Source organism: Dermacentor andersoni, chromosome 2 (assembly GCF_023375885.2).
Source record: "Dermacentor andersoni chromosome 2, qqDerAnde1_hic_scaffold, whole genome shotgun sequence".
In the NCBI taxonomy this organism is placed as follows: Eukaryota; Metazoa; Arthropoda; class Arachnida; order Ixodida; family Ixodidae; genus Dermacentor; species Dermacentor andersoni.
In genome coordinates, this window is record NC_092815.1 from 87302196 (window position 1) to 87307588 (window position 5393).

The following is a 5393-nucleotide window of genomic DNA, read 5'->3' on the forward strand; positions in this document are numbered from 1 at the left end:
AGAGCGAGCTGCTAAAAATGTTCAGCGGTTTGAAAGCAACCGACACCGATTCAGTTTGCGACGAACCACTGCACGCCTATAGCCTGCAGTCAACTATCATAAGCAGTGCTGATGAAAACAAACGAAACCACGACTCAAAATTACTTACGTTATCTTGGACACTGAATTTCTTCGGCTTTCTTGCCCTGCGTTTTCCGCCAGTTCCTTCAAATAACGAAAGACGGCCGTACGTCACTCCTCGTGACCAAAACGTCAGCTCCCATTGGCCAAAAGGAGCTTACGTTTCTAAACAAATAACGCATACAAAAAACGTACTGATGATGATAGCATAACATGTCCTAACTTGTGCAATATATATAAGCACAAGAAACTAACCAACGTTCAAACTCCTTGCATATTTCAAAAACGCGGAGAACAGACCATATCAGAAAAGTTTGTGCCAGTTTGTGAAAAGTTTGTACCTTTTTCGCGGGGCAGTTAGTAAGTAAGTTTGTTCCTAGTCCAACTCTATGCCTAGTCCCTTTCAAGAGGAAGCTTTAGCTCGGGTGCTCCTATCTAAATACATGCAAAAGGATAATTCGTTTTTCTCGGCAACCACTGCACCAAATCTGACGAGGTTTGTTGTATTTAAAAGAAAAACTTGAGATCGAGTGACTGTTGGTTGCCGATTTTCGATTTAGATCGTTAAATTGTTATAAAAAATTGGCGAAAATCGAAAGCTTTCAGGAAACTAAACTCTCAAGTTTACTGCTCTTCAACTAAGGAAGGAAAGTAGTTTAGCAGAATGCGTTGATGGGCAAGTTGGTTCATTGTATTTGGAAAGATTGGATGCGCTTTGTAGAGGATCACAAGCAAGAAGACGGGACAGGTGCAAAGTCCGCCTGTCCCGTCTTCTTCCTGGTGATCGTCTACAAAGCGCATCCAATCTTTCCAAATATAAGGAAGAAAAAATGATGTCACAATTCTGTGAATTGCATATGATAGTACACACACACGCACACACACAAACAAAGATATTTACAAATCCAGAGCTTCCTGGGCATATAAAGAATGTGCGAACGCGGCAGGAAAAACGAGAGAAAGCAATCATAACTGTGAATCCCGGAGGCCCTGTGTTGCACCATTATTTTTCCTCTTGCCAGCAATGAGTCCAAGCTCCAGCGACAGGTGACTCTGCAGTCAACCGGCGTGCTCCAGCACCCCGGGCCGTCATCGGGAAAAGAGGCACGTTTTCGCCGCCGGACACACTGTTCTATTCCATTACACCATACTATGGCTTATGGAATGGAGCAGTGTGTCGTCTGTACGGAAAAACAATGGGAGAACTGGGGATGCTTCTGCGATGACGCCACCAGCAGATCGCTGCGATAGACCGGCATGTGTAGCCCGCGAAATTTAAACATGTTGTGTGTTCTCAATGTGCCCGATCTGAAGCAACCCGGAGTTGTGATCGTTACGCAGGAACTCAATGCACGCGCGCGCACCCACACACACGCACACACACACAAAGTACATTTGCGAACCTAGCGCTTGCCCTGCACATAAAGGATCTGCGAACGCGGCAGGAAAAACCGCAACAACGCTACAATCCCGGAGCCCCTGTGTTGCAGCAGTAGAACGGCGTGCTCTAGCACTCCCGGCCGTTATCGCAAAAAGAGGCACGTTTTCGCCGCCGGACAACACACTACCCTATTTCAGTACACCATAACCATACTACAAAGTTGGTTCTTTATTCTATAGTTAAACAATGACAAAGGGAGTAGATCTGCTTCCTGCCATAGTATGTTTTGCACACCGTATCTATACAAATCTACCCCAACTGGCACGGAATCTTGCGAAACCACGCCGCGCTGCTTGGACGCGCGCGCTCCGCAGCAGTCCAAAACAATCGCGATGCCTCAATGCATTACCGTTGCCGAAGTCATGTTGAAACAAGTTCATATTGGACTTCGCAAATCGGGCCGTGTGGTCGAATCGGCTGCTTTTACCGGCTTTTATGAAAATAAACATGCCTTATAAGGCCTGCCAACTGAATTGTTCTCATCAACCGCAGGTACCGGCCGCTGCCCAGTTCTTGCGTGTTTTTAAAAGAAGGTCACCTTTATCGCTGCCTTCTACTTGTTTTTCTCTGCTTGGGCTCCCTGGGACTCTCAGACGGCCTCGCGAGCTAGACGTCTGGCGATACGAAAAAAAAAATGTACGCATTCTCACTGCACTGCAAAAACGCACTGGATACACGTACGACACACGGACCTATTTGCGAGCCATTTGGAGTTTATGAGCACAAACACATATTCTCGCTGTGGCGTGAGGTGAGAATCGCCGTGCTTGAGCAAACTTCGGGTGGCCGCGCACACTACGACAGCGCGCCGGCGAGGAGGCAGAATGTCATTTCTAACTCCGCGTTTAGATTCATTGACTGCGACGTGAGGTGCCTTCTTCCCGGTAAGTGAAGCTTAACGGAGCCAGTTTTGCGATAGCCGGCGCACGGTGCAGAACAGTACGCGCGTAGAACCGGCCTACGTACGACCATGGAACAGCCATTTGATGTGTTCGCGGGCGTACAGTACTGTACGTTCTGCTCACTCTTGCAGCGCCTCGTTCACTCTTGCAGCGCATCCGCTAACCTGAATTCACTTCCCTGCGCTTCTCGCGCGCATAGATAAGATACGCCTGCGGCAGGGAGGATTCGTTCCTCATAAGTGAGAGCAGCCGCTTCTTTCCCATCTTTCAGGATAAAGCGTCGGCTGGCCGGTGCACGGCGCCGAGGGCAGCAAAATGCACATATTCTGCGTAACGATGTGTCAGCACGTGTATTGAGGTACACCTGTGCAGGTGTGCATGAACCTCGAACGCGCTCTGCTTAAAAGACTTGTGCTGCGAGTACTGCGAGGAACAATTAAGCAACATGTGTTTTAATATGCACAAAAGCAACTTGTTACTGAACACGAACTATGTGCATTCATAACATATGTTCTACGAGCCACAAGTGCGTCATGCGCTGTTAGCAGGAACCACTGACCTGCAAGGCGTTCATTGTACAGATTCTGAAACGCATCGGTGGTGCTGGTGGTGCTGGTAAACGTTATTGAAAAGGGGAAAGGGGTAGGTGGCTGAGGGATCGGGCTCAGGTAAGGTCCTGGGCCTGCTTGGCCTTCTCTGCCCAGTACACGAGTTCAAGCTGTCGGTCGACGTCCCCGGAACTGAGCCAGGCTGTCCAGTCAGTTTCGCTGCTGACGGAGGGATGAGAAAACGGGAGCGAGGTGCACTCCCACATAATGTGTGCGAGTTTCCATGTTTGTGAACAGAGCCTACACAAACTAAACGCGACCGCTTGCGTTTTATCGAGTTGCTTGGCCGGTGGTGGGAGCGTGCGACGCCTCAAGCGTTGCCTATGGGCTATTTCGTGGTAAGTCTCGCAGGGTTCCTCGTGTGTCTCCTCCTCGTTCACGCCGTCCGAATCCGCGGACGAGGCTCGGCGCACGAGATCTCGATCGAGCCAAACTGCGAGCCGACGCGTTGCCGGGCGCAGCCGCGTGAGCGGGGGTCCACACAAGGGTTTTGAATCCGCTTAGGAGGCGCGGCATGGGGACATGGTACGCCTGTTTGATAATTCTACCGCGGACGAAATTGCCGATGGCCTGCTTGCTATCGCTGATGACGGTATTCGCTTCCACATGCATGGCCATGACAATCGCGGATTCCTCCGCTTCCACCACTCGGCCAGCCATGATTGTTGTCTGTTCTATCAATCCTCCGTTGTGATCCGCTACCATTTCGGCCTGCGATGGCACGTTAGCATGATTCCACCAAAGAGGGCAAAATTTCCCGCGGATATTCCTTCGTCCTTTGTCATTGCCGTGGCGCGGTACGTTGCGTACAGCGTTGCATGCGCGTTCATTTCACGAACGTTAGTTCCTCCTGTCCCACCTGGCCATAGCAACATTCGGGAGAGCACGGTCCAGATAACACAGCGCAACAAAACACGGAGACCAACGCAAACCTAGCCCGAACGGCGCCTTTGCCACGGTACGAAACCTACGGAGCAACACGTGTCAGCGCACAGAACCATAACAAAGCCGCCATTGTGGCCCGAAAGGCGTGACCGCTACAGCAAAGAAATAAAAAAAAGAAAAGGGGGGGGGGGGAGAACCTACCATATCATTTTCTCCACACTTTTCTCCTAGTGCGTGGAGGGGGGTAGAGCCTCTCCTCAGTTTCCTTCCTCGATGCTTCACGCAAACCACGCAAAGACGCCAACGCTAAATCTGAGAAATAGCGTGCTTATATATATGTTATCACAGAACACGTTATACCCTATCGGTCGCTTAGCGTTCTGCGCATGCGCAGTGACGACCCGCTATTTTATAGCGTACGCTAAACTAAAACTGTCTAATAACTTCTAGTGCTGGCAGAAGGAAAAATATAATGACCGAGATTTGTTCAAGAAATTGCAACTTTTACACAACTTATTTTGGCAGGCTTTTCAAGCGGCCTTGTCCACTACACCCAACTCTCAACATATACACTTCGAGATTTGACTCTCCTAGAGCATCCTTTAATACAATAGCTTTTATGTGCAATTGAAATAATTTTCTGCAGGAGTCGTCCTCGTTACAATGAGCAGCCGACTGCAGCAGACACCTTGCAAGAGCACACCTGGCTTTTCAACCCATTATTCATCAGACGCTGGTATGGTTGGCACATTTGCGCGAGAAAAGGAAATCCTGCCATAACCAACTTCGGGTTGACATCTTCGCAGAGCAAAGTTTACTGTGTACAAAAATACAAACAAAACAATAACACAGTCATATGCCACAGACATACTCTGCATGATAATTTACTGAAAAGCTGCCACAAAATTTAGCCACCTTTCAAATAATTTACTTGTAAGGCATGTTAACATGCTAAGGATGAAGAATGGGTGTGTTGGTATAGCATACTAGAAGTTGGATATCACATTTCGACGGGACACACAGAAGAGACATACACAGCGGAGCGTTCTGCTGTGTGCACTTTTCTGTGTATCCAGTCAGAATGTTGCACAATCTAACTTCTAGCATACTGAATTCATTTCATGATAATTTAGTTGTCTGCTATGTATGAATGCTTAACAGGGTGCACATGATGCAGCCTAATGTGCTTATTCATGGAGAACCAGAAAACCAGCAAATGGTGTGCCAGTGTGGGGATTGAACTGGCAGCTGGAACCATAAATAAAAAACTGGTTTTGCCAGTGGAAAGCTGGCCAGGTGGCAACCCTAAACGCCATAAATGTCAACACCTGTACAAGGAAAGTGTTCGTACACTTTATTGTTGCCACAATTCCTGACGCAGCCTAAAATAAGAACAGCTGGGAATCACAGCCTAATAAGAAAATTCAACCAGCAATA

The 5393-nt window shown here is 48.4% G+C and overlaps 1 protein-coding gene across 1 annotated transcript in view; it reads right to left on the minus strand.

Moving 5' to 3' along the window:
* LOC126541689 (uncharacterized) overlaps positions 1–4233 on the minus strand; it is a 32653-nt gene extending 28420 nt beyond the window's left edge. The window contains exons 1-2 of the mRNA XM_072286465.1: positions 4158–4233; positions 149–204 (exon numbers count right to left, since the gene is read on the minus strand). The gene's annotated coding sequence lies outside the window, so the exon portion shown is untranslated. The remainder of the gene's footprint in view (positions 1–148; positions 205–4157) is intronic.
* Positions 4234–5393: the final 1160 nt, after the last annotated feature.